The sequence below is a fragment of the Urocitellus parryii genome, chromosome 8, assembly GCF_045843805.1.
Source record: "Urocitellus parryii isolate mUroPar1 chromosome 8, mUroPar1.hap1, whole genome shotgun sequence".
In the NCBI taxonomy this organism is placed as follows: Eukaryota; Metazoa; Chordata; class Mammalia; order Rodentia; family Sciuridae; genus Urocitellus; species Urocitellus parryii.
Window position 1 is genome coordinate 33,856,052 of NC_135538.1, and position 15,749 is coordinate 33,871,800.

Below are 15,749 nucleotides of genomic sequence, written 5' to 3' on the forward strand. Positions count from 1 at the left end.
TACAGCACAATAGAGCTGACAAAGTATGATGATGTAGCAGTGTGACATGCGGAGATCAATGGATACTTGCTTCAGGAGAATCTTATGTAAGACAAAGCTGCCCATCTCCCCATTCATTTCACAGGTAAGTGTTCTCTGAGTTTGGTGGAGTCAAAATTGCTTAGTGAGAGAGAAGTGTATTGGAATAACAAGCACAAACCTTTGCATTAAAATTAATTAATATGCACTGACAGCCCAACTGGAGAAGCATCAACTGATACCTCATTTACCAGTCAGTGTCCTGGCAGGTAACATATGGCATGATCAAATTGAGTAATTTGAAGAGAGCTTAACAGAGAGACTGTATGCAAAGATATGCACAAGGTTTAGATATACAATAGGGATGGAACAAAACCCCCAAACGGACTTTTTAACACTCTAAGTCTGAAGGGACAAGGTCAAGAGTGCAGTCTGAGAAAAGAATGAACTTCCTTATGGAAGCTAAGAAAATTGGGCGTGGGAGGGATCATTCAGTTTGAGACAACATGGTAAGAGAGAGAAAGGAAATAAATACCCAGACTTCATTCTTCTGATTTCCTACTGGTTTTTCACTTTAACTGAATCCCACTGGAAGCCATTGGCCAAGGAACTCCATGGTTAAAATTCATAGGTTTCAGCTTCCTGAGAAACAAAAAGTGGGGGAGAAAGATATCCAGAGTATTCCAAATGGTTCTAATGAAGACAATTCATTGAGAGACTACTTATAAGAGGTTTGGGCAGGTTAGAGACCTATGAAAGACTTCCATCCTTAACAGTTGACAGATCCTGTTCTCATTAGTCCTGTTCCTATATTTAATTAACTTCTAAAATGCTCCTAGTAATTTCTCTTTACTTCTCATAGTAGTAGTTACTTCTTAACTCCCATTCTGCCCCTCCTGCACATATGCAAACAGACACATTCAATAGGAACCGAATTTTGCCAAATTGATTAAACTCTTCAGAGAGCCAACTTTTGGCTAAGTTGATGCTTTCTATTTTGTATTTAATTATTTTCTATTCTTTGTTATTTTCTTTCTTCTCTAAGATTATTTTGTTGATTTTGATTTAAATAATTGTAATAGATACTTAGTTCACTAAATTTGGGCCCTTATTTTTTAAATATATAGTTATATTTTTTTTCCTCTGTGTTCCACTTTAACTGTATTCCATAAGAGTCAATTAGGAATGACCCATGGGTAAGTTAGAAATGCACTTTTTAATTTATAAGCATGGGATCATTTCAATTACCTTTAAAAAATTAATGCCATTTTTAATTTGATGTGATCAGAAAATGTGCTTCATAGTACTCTAGCCCTTTAAAATGTGATAAAACTTGCTCAATATATGGTCAACTGTTTTAAATGTTTCATTTGTTCTTTAAAAGACTGTGTATTCAACAATGGTTTACTTTGTGTCTTATACCAATTTTATTAAATTGATTTTCCAAGTACTATCATCTTACAAATTTCAACTCTTATACAGTCTTATTTATATATTGCTACTTGTTTCTTCATCAATTTCCAAGAGAAACTATTTTTCTCTCAACTAAAATTTTGAATAATAGTTTGAAACAGTATTTATATATGAAGCAAAATATAAAATTGTTATATTATCCTTTTAAGTGAAACTCTTACTCAATATACTAAATTTCTTTTTTTTATTGTCAAGCATTTTGCCTAAAAATGTGATGTGTAAGCATTTCCATGGTATTTCTTTTGTATCCCTTCTTTTTCTATTTTTCTATATTGGAATTGTATTTGTTACAAATATCATCCAGTTGTATTTTTTATTTTTTTCTGACAATCTCTGTCCTGTAGCTGGTTCACGTAGTCTATTAAATAAATTAATGTGAATATTGTCTATTTAACTGATGTAAATTTAGCCTCTTATTTTGTCCTATTTTCCCCCTCATATGCTATTCTGTTTATTTTTAATTTTTTAGAATTTTCTTTAGAATTGATTGATTGATTGTGTATGTGTGTGTGTGTGTGTGTGTGTAAGTCACCATATATTATTTTTATTTCCTGTTTGAATTTATACACTTTTAGTCTTCTTTTAGTGGTTACTCTAGAAAATTTACGTGTGTTCTTAAAAGTCAACAAAGTCTAAAAGTAATGACTACTTTTACTTTTTATTATTAGGATATATTTCCTCAATAAACTTCGCATATTTTAGATATTATCAATTTTACTTTCACCTTTTTAAAAATTCTACTATTATCATCATAATATACTGTCAATGTTCATTTAGATTGACTGACCTATTTTCACCTTTTCTGTACTTTGCATTTTCTTTAATATCCAGGTTTATTTTCCTTCTTGCTGAAGCACATTCTTTAGAATTTTCTTAAGTGAACATCTATTGGCAGCAAACTTATTGTGTAATTATCTGAAAATGATTTTTCCCCTTTATAAACCACTTAACGTATTTATTTTCTACACAGACTATAATGCATGAAAAACAAATGGTTAATTAACAGGTCAGATATGGTAGATGGAATGAGTTTCAGAAAGACATGAAAATGAGATATGGAAACCTTTCCTGAAGACATTTTACTTTCTTTTTCTCTAAACTTTGCTTTCTTATTTTGATGTGGGCTTGTTTCTCAAGTCTCAGTCTGAGAAAATGATCCACCTAAGGCATTACAAAGACTATCTTATAGGCCACTGTTTGAACTTGTGCTAGATGTTTCTTCCAAAGATGTCTCTTCTCCAAGCACAGGGTCTAGCTTTTTCCTGGCCCCTCTGAAGAAGCCTTAGTGCTCTCTTTCCCGAAAACTTTACTAATGCACCATGGTATCAACCACCTTTTCTAAGCACTCTGGGTTTGGTATTGTCAATCTCTGCCTCTTGGGATCCTGCTTGAGAGTGTGAAGCATGTTTCTTTCACAAGGACATACAAAAGTTTATGTAAATCTTCCATACATTTGTCCCTTAATTTCTGACTAGTCCAAGCAGCTCCAGATTTTCCTTTTCCTTCACCTCAATTCTTTGGCTCATCAAAAAATCCTTCTAGTATTTTATTTGACAATGTGATGTGAAGTAATCTACAATGGTGAAAGAATGTGACATTTGGTATGTTCTAAGCAAACTAAGAGAAAACCTACACCCCAGCTAGTGGAGGCCTTCAGGGTTATTGACCACCCAGAAGCCGTCACCATGGCTGAGACTCTTCTACACAGAATGGGAATTTTGCTATTTTTTTTCCACATAATTAAGCAGACTGTGTTTCCTGAAAATGACTTTTGATCTTTTTGAAAATATATATTATTACTAAGCTTAGGATAGAAGTCAATTTCTTTCAGTATATCATTTCTTTCAGCAAACATCACTCACTATTTTTTAACTTCTCTTATTACTATTGAAAATCAATCTACTGTACCTCTTTTGAAAGTAACCTATCTGTATGGGGTTGAATGTTCCTCAAAATTTCATATCTATTCAGGACCTCAAAATCTGATCCGACTTAGAAAGGGGATTATGGCTGATATAATTGGTTAAAGATCTGAAGTCAAAGTCATTCTGAATTTAGAGTGGGCTCTAAACCAGTGACTTTGTCCTTTTAAGAAGAGGAGAGAACACAGAAACAGAGAGAGGAGGATGTCATGTTGAGCAAGAAGCAGAGATTGGAATAATGCAGCTGTAAGCCAAAGAATGCCAAGAATTGCCAATAACCACCACTAGCTAGGGGAAGCATGACATAGATTTTTCCCTTGATGTCTCCAGATAGAAAGGACAACTCCATTCAGACTTCTGGCTTTCAGTAATGTGAGGGAATAAATTTCTGTCATTTAAGCAACACAGTGTGTGTAATTGTTACAGCCAACTCTATGAAACTGATACAGATTTTGGTACAGAAAGTAAGGTGTTACTGTAACATACTTAAACAGATGTTCTAAACTACTGTAAGCAGATATCAAAATACAGAGTGATTTTAGTTTGCATAACAGGTAGAGGCTGGCAGAATTTTAAGGTGCTTGATTAAAAAATCATAGGCTTCTTTGAAGAAACAGTTGGTAAAAAATATAAATGTTAAAGATGCTTCTGGTGAGGTATTAGAAGGAAAAGAAGGACATGATATTAGACTTGGGAGGAAAGTCACTCCTTCCTATAAAGTACCGAGAACAAGATTGAAGTATCTTGATTGGCAAGAAAGAACCAACTACAAGTGAGAATTGGGATATTTAGCTAAGGAGATTTCAGATCACAGAGTGGAAGGTGCAGCCTACTTACTTGTTGTAAGTACTTGTTGTAAAATATGACAGGAATGAGATCAATTGAGGAAAAAAACTGTTAAGCAGAAAGGAGCCAGCACATTATGATTTGGAAAATTTTCAACCTATTCATATTGCAAAAAAAAAAAAATGCTAAAACATGTGCTGGACCAAACAGTGTGGGGCTGGAAACCTTTTGCTAGAGATTAGGCATGTGAATCATCCAGTTGAAAATCTCAGTGGAAACCAGAAATAGAAATGAGATTACACAGGAAGGACCTGTGGGAAAATACTCATGTTTAATGGTATGAACCTCCTTGAAATATATGGGAAACCCACAAGGTTCTTGAGAATGTTATATCTACAGAAATACTACAAGTTTAGACTGACAGAGACTGAATAAAATTAAGGAAGGATGTTGACAGTGAGATTCCATAGGCAGGAAATAGCTGATAGAATTGCTCAGCGATAGATGCGTAATACCCCTTAAGGAAAAACAATGAAAAAAAAAGAAGAAAAAGGAATGAAAGAAAGAAAGGAAGGAAGGAAGAAAAATAGATAGATCAATTGATTGATTGATTGATCCTGGAAGCAAAACTGGATACAGTAACAGCAGCCATAGAATTGGGCTCCAGGGTCTTTACAGTGGGCTGAGCCGCAAGGATTAATCTCAGGCCTTGAGAAACAGTAGATTTTGTCCTACTGGGAGGTTGTTTGGGACCAGTGACCACTTTCTTTTTCCTGTTTTCTCCCTTTTGGTATGGCAATGCCTATTCTATGCCTGACTTATTGTATTTAGAAAGCAGATTTTCTTTCTTTCTTTCTTTCTTTTTTTTTAACTTCTCAGATCCACAAGGGAAAGAGAAATTTTGCTCTGGAACAGATCATACCCCAGCGTCTCACCCATATCTTATTTAGATGATAATATCTGAGACTTTAAAAAGTTGATGAGATTTAGGATTTAGAGGTGATGGTGACATGGACTAAGATTCGGAGGGATTTAGAGATGGGATAATGTATTTTTCACACGGTGGGAACATGAATATGGGGTAGGGGACAGAAGGAAAGCTATAGGGAGTTGAATATTATTATTCCAAAATTCATATCTATCTGGAACTTCAGAATGTTATCTAGGTCCATTTATTCATCTGCCCTTAAGGAACATTGGTGTGGAGGACAGTAAGTGCCATGGCTTCAGACACTTTGACGCAACCTTGGATGCAGGGTCTTGGGGCCAGGTGTCTGCGGTTTTCATGCTGTTGGAACATTCACAGTTGCCCTGGGGGTTGCAGCTCTATAAATTTGGTGTGGCTGAACCAAAAAAGAAGAAGGCATGTGCAGATTTCTGCAGAAATTATGAGTTCATGAAGATTTTGAGGAGATGAGAAGGGCTGGTGTCTTTCAGAGTGTAAAGTGATTTGGGAATATAAAGAATTTTTAAATCCCTCAAAATCTTAGTCCATTTCACCATCACCTCTTGGGACTGAGGTCCTTAGAAGTTTGTACTGACTTGTGCTCCTGAACTATAAAAGATGAATATATGGGCTAAGGAATAGTTTTTCTTGGTGAATAAACAATTAACAACAACAACAACAACAAACCCATAATGTGAACTTATTTGGAAATAAGGTCTTGGAGAAGCGCCTTCCTTCCTTCCTTCCTTCCTTCCTTCCTTCCTTCCTTCCTTCCTTCCTTCCTTCCTTCCTCCCTCCCTCCCTCCCCCCAGTTCTTCTTCTTCTTTAAAATGGCACTGTGCATCAAAACCAGGGACTTGAACATTCGACACAAGTGCTCTAACACTAAATACAGTCCCAGCCAGGAAACAGGGTCTTTGAAGATGTAATTAGTTAAAGATCTCAAAATTATATTATCCTAGATTTAGAGTAGACTTAGATCCAGTGGCTTGTATCCTTAAGAAGAGGAGAGGAGACAGAGAGACTTTACATGGGAGATGGGAAGGGCACACTTACATGCCAAGAAATGTCAAGGATGCTGGCAACCACCAGGTGCAAGACATAGTAGAAACAAGATCCTCCTTCTTCTTCTTGTGCTTATTAGTATTTTGGACTTTTGGCCTCCAGAATTATGCAAGAATAAATCTCCATTGTTTAAGGCCACCCAATTTGTAACCATTTTTTTTAATGGCAGTCCTAGAAAACCAATACATTAGCTTTTATTTATTTATTGATTGATTGGATTAAAATTGCTTTTCTTTGATTTTGGTGCTCCACAGCTTCACTGTAATACATCTAAGTGTGGTCTCATGATTTATCTGCTTGGTATTTATTTGGTTTCTTGGATCTCTCAGGCTTCCTGTTTTTTATTTGATTTTGGCCTGAAAGTCCCTTGTTTACTTTTGGTTTTTCAATGCTTTAAAGATTTTTTTAAAAATAATTTTTCTGGAAGTTCTGATTGTTTTTATTGGGAGAGCTGGTGTAATTAGCCTAGCCTGGATTTAGTAGATGGAGAAGTCTCTGCCAGAGTGATCTTTTAATAACCAAATCAGGTCATGTCAGCATTTTGCTTAATACTTTCTAATGGCTACTTATTATGCTTAGAATCAAATCCCAAATCCTATACTTGACCCCGATGATGATGCCTGGATCAAACTCTTCATCCTCCTTCTGGAACATTCCCTCCCACACAAGCTCTGCCCATGCCATGCTCTTACAATGTTACTGCAGCAGAGTTTGTTCCCACTGTAGGAAACAACTTCTCTCCTCTCTGCTATTGTTTTCCCAATGAAATCTTAGCCATATTTCATTTTTTAATATTAGGATTCTAGGAGATGCAAAAGGATTTATCAAAGGATTTAAGAATGGCTTTGAAAGCTAATATTTCAGGGCAAAGGAGTTTTCCTTATCTCTCTCATATTACAACATGCAAAGATAATTTCTTCTGTCTTATTTAGCATGATTCATATTTATTGGACACCTCTATTTATCAAGTATTTTGTAAGAATTAGGGGAGTCAAAGATGAATATGGCATGATACTTTTAACCTTAGGAACTTTACAGTTTGTTCAAGTAGACAGATGAGAAAATAATTTTAATATCTTTTATGGGTGCCCAGAGAGGGGATATCAGTGAAGCCTGAGGTTCAGGAAAGGCTTTCTCAGGAACTTTCCACCAGGTCTTTACAGTTCAATATCCCTAGAGTTTAGAGAAGAGTTTGGTTTGATTAAACTGGGTAGCAGAAAAGGTAATTATAGAAATTCTTCTTGTCTCATGGCAAAAACATAATCATTTGTATTTTTTAATTTAGCCAAGCACTTTCTTTTCACATACAATAAATAATGAATAGTCTGTTGATTGGGAAGTGGACTGTGATAAGCTTGTAAAGGAAAATCCCTTCTACCTTGTTTTAGTCAGCTTTATTCGCTTTTGTAACTAAAGGATCTGACCAGAACAATTTTACTGTAGGAAAAATTTATTTGAGGGCTCTAGGATTCTAGGAGATGCAAAAGGATTTATCAAAGGATTTAAGAATGGCTTTGAAAGCTAATATTTCAGGGCAAAGGAATTTTCCTCATATCTCTCATATTACGCCATGCAAATATATTACTTCTGTCTCATTTAGCATGGTTCATATTTATCGGGCACCTCTATTTATCAAGTATTTTGTAAGAATCAGGGGAGTCAAAGATGAATATGGCATGATATTTTTACCCTGAGGAACTTCACAGTTTATTGAAGAAGATCAAATGGTTTCAGAGATCTTAGTAGGCAGCTGGCTCCATTCCTTGGGGCTCAAGGTGAGGCTGAATATCATGGTGGAAGAGTATGGTAGAGGGAATCAGCTCACATGATGATCAGAAAGCAGACAGAGGTCTCCACTTGCTAGATACAAATATATACCCAACAGCCACACCCCCACTGAACCACTTCCTCCAGCCACACCCCATCTGCCCCTAGTCACTATCTAGTTAATCCCAACAGAGATTAATTCGCTGATTAGGTTAAGGCTATAACTCAATAATTTCTTCTCTGAAACTTCTTGCATTGTCTCACATGTGAGCTTTTGGGGGCACTACATCTAAACCATAACAACCTGTACAAGAAGAGAGTTACTGTCTTGACAAGAGAGCATACAGTTGTCACCACTGGATTTATAGTACACCTGGGACCACTTGGAATGTGCCCAAGGTCCACATGGGACCTCGATTTAGGAAAAGCAATTTCCAATTTTCAACTTTCATGTATTGAATGTATGCACTTCAAAAACTGCTTGTCTTCTGTGTTTTCCATATCTCTTTTTACAGTATCTCTTTTCACACTTTATAAAAGAAAAACAAATGACTTAATCTTTTGTGAGTTGAATTGTATTGTATCATATTCTCCTTGTTAAAACAAAACAAAACAAAACAAAAAACAAAACTTTTGCAGGGTGTGGTGGCGCTTACCTGTAATTCCAGCAGCTAGGGAGGCTGAGGCAGGAGGATTGAAAGTTCAAAGCCAGCCTCAGCTTCAGCCTCAGTGAGCCTCAGTGAGGCACTAAGCAACTCAGTAAGACCCTGTCTCTAAGTAAAATACAAAATAGGCTGGGGATGTTGCTCACTGGTCAAGTGTCCCTGAGTTCAATCCACATAACCAAAAACAAAATAAAACAAACAAACAAACAAACAAAAACTTTTGACTTGCCGATAAATGCAGAAAGGGACAATTTCAAATATAGCATTGATTACAATACTGAGTAACTGAACAATCTGATTTGCTAACAACTCCATGTTTGAGAGTGTTCCTTTTTAATATTTTTTCATTAAAAACAGATGAGAATCTAAAGGAATTCTTAACCAATAGATTATTAAAAACTAGTTGTTGATGATAGATCACTACAGAATTTTTGTTATGTAACTCAGAAGGAGTTCAAAGAATTGAATAACAGAGCCTCAACAAATTCCATCTAATTTCATTTACATATTTAGAGGAACTGCGTTTCTTAATGCTTATATCTACAAAAATTAAGAAATAAATATATTACCATTAATTTCAGTAGCAAGTAATAGTCACACATAGATTCAGTCCCTTTTCTCTCATGAGAAGATGAATTTCCAAGTTTTTTATGTTTAATGCATATTTATCAAAACGTCTACAAACATTGTTTTGATAGATTATACACTAATAATAATGTTGAGAACTCCATCAACATGGAATGTTTTAACACCTAGAGCCTTTTGCTCACCAAGTTTGATCATTTCAAATGTTATAGGCTAATAAAATTTTTGTAGCATAAAAATGTACCATAAATATATATTATCATGAAGAAGTAGACTAGAAGTGTGAGGTAAAAAAGAAAAAGGAAAAAATCTATCCTACAATTAAGGAAAAGTACATATATATGTATGTAAGTACACATGTATAACTATTATCTATTTATCTATCTGCAACATTTGTAGGTATAGAAACAGTTGCTAAAATTTTATTTTAAAATGCCAATGTTCTCAATATATGGATGTCATAAACTCTGCATTTTAAAAAAATTACAAGGATGAATATAAGAAAACAAAAATATTTGAAAAGCTACAAAGTTGGTTAAGGAAGGGTACATGAGCAAAACTTTTGAGGCCTATGGGAAAAAATATTGCCTTCTGACAGACTTTCCAGCTCATCTTAAGAAAGCTGAGTTTCCCAGTTATTGAAATTAGATTCGGTGTGCAGGAGGCAATTCTAGATTTCATATTTGTAACATACAAATCTTTTTTTTTTAATGAATAAAGTATTTCTGCTTATCTTTGTGCTCTGCATTACCTCCCAGGAAAAACAGACAAAAGAAGTGAAGGGAACCACTCATTCAAGAAGGTGGAACTTAAATTCTGCCTGCAGCACCTGTTTATTTCTATGAGAAAAAAGGAAGAGATAATCAATAAGTTCTTCAAATCTATTCTGTTGTTATAGGCTAAAAATATTTAATGCTTTAAGCATTTTGACAGTGCAGGAAAGATCCCCATATAACTTGATGTTTAAAGAAAACCAAAATTAAAAATGAAGTAAAGTTTTATAACGGTAATTTCAGTCAAGCAATAAAAATATTTACATTTATGTGTAGGTTTGTAATAATTATATTAGCTGGGAAGTAAAAGAACAAATAAAACTAATAAGCAAACTTCCTTGACTTATATAAGTACATGTTGAATGAGCAATGAAATTTTTATTTAAATTCAATGATTTTATATTTGCAATGAAAAAAAGCTTGAAATTGAAATCCAACAGATTCAGAGTAAATTGAACTGACATTCTAAAAACAATTGTTTTATTTCTAATCATGGGTAATGAACTAAGTTTTAAATGTTTTGGTCCTATTTAAATTCTTCTACCTATATTGGAAAGTTATTTCTAGAATCACATATGTGTCAAAATTTCCATTAAGAAGCTTCATTTATCCCCCCATGCTGGAAATTAAGTTATAACTTGGCCTATTTAAAACAGGTTGCCAATAAATATTTGAAGATAATCAAGTTAGACTTGGTTGGCCTGCAAACTGACAAATCTATTATGGATAAATGTAAATTTCCAGAAGACATCTGAAATTTTATTTCTATCATTAAAAAGATGTATGAAAGATGTATGTAGGGTTGGGGCTGTGGCTCAGTGGTTGCACACTTGCTGGGCATGTGTGAGGCACTGAGTTTGATTCTCAGCACCACAAATAAATAAATAAAATAAAGGTCTATCAACAACAAAAAAAAAAAGTTGCATGTATACATGTACACACACATATAAGAATATACTTGTATATTACATGTAATGTGTTATATATGTTATGTATACACATGTATACATGTAATGTACATGTATATTGGCTGTTTATCTATCAATCACCTATCTAGACATAATGAATTATCATCTCTATGCCTGGCTCCAGGCTACTGTTAGCCAGTTGGTAATGCTGCTAGGCAGTATAGGCAGTAGGACAAATATAATCCACAGCTTGGATGATCTGCTTACAGATAAGAGAAAGGACCATACACAATAAAGGAGACCAGTCAGTCAGACCTGGAGTTGAAATCTGTTTCTGCCATCTACAAGCTGGCCTAGCTAGCACCGTGCTTTTCAAGGAATGTTTCACAGAACAGTGTCAACAGCACATTACTTTTTGCTGGTCTACCAATCAAAATTGAAAAGATCAGATAAATTAACAAATAGGAAGCAAAATTTTTGTCACATTGCAAATTCAGAATTGAGCTTCAGTGTTTAGAAAGCTGCTTAAACATTCATGTAGAATGGGTTGACTCAATTAGTAAAGCACAGAACAGCTTAGGTGTTTTTAAAATCACATGATGAGCTGGATGTGGTTGAGCAGGCCTGTAATCCCAGGCATTTGGGAGGAGAGTCCCAAGTTTGAGGCTAGCCTCAACAATTTAGTGAGAACCCGTCTCAAAACAAAATAAAATACAAAAAACAAAAACAAAATTACAGGATGAGTCCCTTTCTAAACTTACTACGTGGACTCAAAGGTACCTACCAATTTGCACAGCAAGACCTTGTTACAAAATCATATGTTAAGGTTAGTTTGTCAACTATAATCCCAAAGTGTTAAATTTAGATTTTTTTCCATTAAAAACAATTTCAATTTAGAGTAAATTATTGGATTTGACCTCTGATAAAATATAAACTCTGAATATATTGCACCATTTACTTCATTTTGAATACTGTTAAAACAAATATTCAAGATAGCTATAATTGCTTTAAAGTCCTTTCTGCCATTCCCATCAACAGAGCTTTGTGAGATTTGTTTCTTTACCAGAAGTTGTTATCAAGATTTAAAAGATTAGATAAGTTAACAAGTAAGAAGCAAACTTGTCACACTGCAAACTGTTTCAAGTATTTTGTTTTAATACTTGAGATATGGCTTTTCACTTATATTTTTGTTCAGTTATAATTATGAAGTGACAGAAAGATTAAGTGAAATAGCTATTTTCTATATAAGATGTCTACCTGTATATTTTCACAAAACAATGAGGACAATTTTTAAATTTTTAGTGTTATATTTATATCAATATATGAATTAAGATAGAATTTTATGTCTATTGAGTCTATAATGCATATTAGAATTGTATTTTATATGCCTTTTAAATTTGTTCATTTAATTGGATTTCTAATAACTCACTTTTATTTGTATTTTCCAAATGTATGAATTAATGACATATTAAGGACAAAAAGTAAAAAAGAATCATTCTTTAGCCACAGATGATTTGAGAATCACTAAATTAGGAGACTTTTTGGCACATTCTATAAAACAAGAATGTCAATACTTTATGCTTACATGATGGCACACTCTGGTAATCCCAGAGACTCCCAACACAAGAGAATCTCAATTTTGAGGCCAGACTCTGCAACTAAGGGAGGCCCTAAGCAACTTAGTGAGACACTGACTCAAAATTAAAAAAAAAAAAGAATGGCAATACTTTTAAAATTGTATTGTATAATTAAAATCATTAGTGAAACATCCTTAGACTCTAAAAGTTTAGTCACTCAATACATGCAGTCTCTTACTCTTGCTGCATTTAGACTTTTTTTTTGGGGGGGGGGTCTTGCTAGGTAGCCCTGGCCAGTCTTGAACCCCTGTGCTCAACAAATCCTCCTGCCTCAGCTGCCCAAGTAGCTAGGACTTATAGGTACATGCCACCATGCCTAGCTTCATTTAGACTATTTTAGTAATGATATCTAACTTCTTTGACGTCATATACTGTTCCACCTTCTTCACATGTATTAATTCATTCAATCCTCCGTGTCTTATGAAATGAGTAATATTTTTAGTTTCATTTGATAGATGAAGAAACTGAAGCCCTTTGTAATAGTTTTTACCAGGTGATGCTATAATAACAAAGAACCCCAAATTCAAGTAGCTTATACCAACAAATACTCATTCGTTGGTTGTATTATAATTTGGTGACTTGTACATCACTTTCCTTAGCTCTTTTCTATGAGTCTTTTTATTCCAGGCCATAAACTGAAGGAGAACATATCATTTTCTTTGTAGAAGGAAAGACCAAGGAGATAGTGGAAACTCACAACAGCTCTTGAAGCTGCTTGCTGGACAGGGTGTACACCATGTTTACTCGCATTCCACTGGCCAGAGCACCTATGTGGTCAAACTCAAGGTCAATTTTATCCTCTTATAAGAATGGGAAGTTATTTGGGGTCACTATAGTACAGTTAGCCATAGTTACTCAACCTGGAAATAGTTGTGCTAATATTCAAACCTGGCAGTCGAGTGCCAGGGTTGCCCTCTTCACCATAGCATCATATTTTCTATTCCCAAGAGTGTTGAATCAAATGGAGGAAGAAAAATACCAGCAGTGCTTCTTCTCTCCTTCTGCATCCAACATGGGATGAAGATTGATGACCTCATAGAATCTATGAAGCCAGATAAGAAACCCAAGGGCAAGTTCAGGGTCTCTCCAAGCTATAGTGTTTCATCATGGGTATATCTTCAATCACAACAGGATGCCTTAGGACAGCACAGGTGAGATAAATAATACATGTCCATGTTCCAGTTCTACATAATGACAAATGTTAGGATTTAAGGCTATGTATTCACCTTCATTTTCTTTTTGGCAGGGGAGGGAGTGGTTCTGGGATCACATCCAGAGCCTCATGCATGCTAGGCAAGTACTCTACCACTGAGTTACATCCCAGCTCCTTCCTTCTCTTTAAAAAGAAAGAAAGAAAAAAAAAAAGATTTCACTTAAGAAAAAAACAGTGGGCTGGGGTTATAGCTCAGAGGTAGAGTGCTTGCCCGGCATGTGTGAGGCACTGGCTCAATCCTCAGCACCACACCATCCACAACTTAAAATATTTTTTTTTTTTAAACAGAAAGAAAAAAGAAAACCTACCTTTTCAAAAAGTGCATTTTTCACTGCTTATAGTATTATATTGATGTTTCCAAGTGGGTGTTTTCAACATTATATGGAAGATGCAATGTTAACCAGATATTTTGAAATGTCTGGCTTAATATGCATATAATATAGTGTATTTATAATTTTCTCTTTTATATAAGTCTATGTGTAGATTGTTTGCCACCTAGTGGCAGTTGTTTTCAACTCAAACATTAATATTCATGACCAATTTTAATTAGTTTGGCAGTGTGCTTCTTTTTTAAGGAAAGATTCCAAAGTCATAAAATGTTAAAAAGTGTTGACAATGACATTATTCTGCTCTAGCAAACTTAAAAAAAATACCTTGCAAATTTGGTTCATATTTAATCCTTGACAATGACAAATGAGGCAGTGCATTCAGAAGTCATTTCCTGTTGCAGAAGAATGTAGAGAATGATAAAATGAACATTTCAATTTTTAGTAAATAATACTAGGATGTTCTCTGGATGTGTTGGTTTTGTTTTGCATTCAATGTGGCTTGGCAAAATATAGATACACAGTTGCTGAATTCATTGATTTATCATAGCACATTTTGGTGTATGTGACTAAAGAGTTAATCAGTTTTTTCCTGGTAGTCATATTTTAGTTTTTAATATTTATTAAAAGTCATTATACAGTCAAAAATCTCCTAAGATCCTGGGCAGCACAGTTGGAATAATTCTTACAAATATAATATAAAGCAGCATTCCCAGTTTAAAAAAAAACATAAAAATCTCAAATTCTGTATTCAGTGTATTTAAATATATTAGAATGGTTGGGAGAGAGAGAGATGGAATTTGGAAATGAATTTTAAAAAGGAGCAAGTGAAGAAATGAATCAATGACTAAGCTAACAGGAAAGGGCTTAAATGATAATGTGCCTTACAGTCAGATCAATGATGATAATGTGCCTTAAACAGAGATCAGTGATGAAGAAAATCAACTCAATCTCCTAACAAGAGAGTCAAGTAATGCTGATGCTTATCTCAAATTTAAGAATCAAATTCAAAAATATTTTTTAAAATCACAACTTTGTCTCCTGAGCAGAGGAGATATTTCTGCCAAACCCAGGAGATAACTATTTTAACTAGATGATTTTTGTTTTGGGCTAATTATAGACAGTGTGAAGTTATTTATATTTCAAGTTCACTGGGCATTGAGATTTTGAATATTTAGTTCTTAAATATGCAGTAATTAAATTGTATATTGAACTTAGGTTAGTAGTCTGATTAAAAAAAATACTTGGTGGAAAAAGAATAAAAAAGAACAGAGATAAAAACTGAGATATTTAAGGAGAGAAATAGTTGGCCTACTTGGTCAGCATTTCTCAAATTTGGGGAGCTCCCCCTTTCATGCTGGGCAGTGCTCCTAGAAAAAGATGGTGTTGCAAGGACACTGTTGCCCATTTTAGCCACAGTGATAGTCTCCACTTGGTGTTTCTCAGACACACTTGACTAAATGATCTTTGTTCCTATAAAGAAAGACATTCACCCCCTGCAAAAACAGCTTTCCATGCCCACTTTGGGAAATCCTCATGCAGACAGACTCTTCTCCACCATCGCTCTATCTCAACCTGTGTTTTCCTTTTACCATAGTCTTTATGATGTCTGAAAGTTATAACAATTTCTTTACAAATACAAACACAAAGGTAAAAGTAGTATGT

The 15,749-nt window shown here is 34.5% G+C and overlaps 2 pseudogenes; one reads left to right on the top strand and one right to left on the bottom strand.

Annotated features, from left to right (window-relative positions):
• Positions 1-2,523: 2,523 nt before the first annotated feature.
• On the bottom strand, positions 2,524-2,896 carry LOC113176471 (large ribosomal subunit protein uL29m pseudogene; annotated as a pseudogene).
• A 2,523-nt stretch (positions 2,897-5,419) lies between these two features.
• LOC113176120 (cytochrome c oxidase subunit 6C pseudogene) lies at positions 5,420-5,648 on the top strand (annotated as a pseudogene).
• Positions 5,649-15,749: the final 10,101 nt, after the last annotated feature.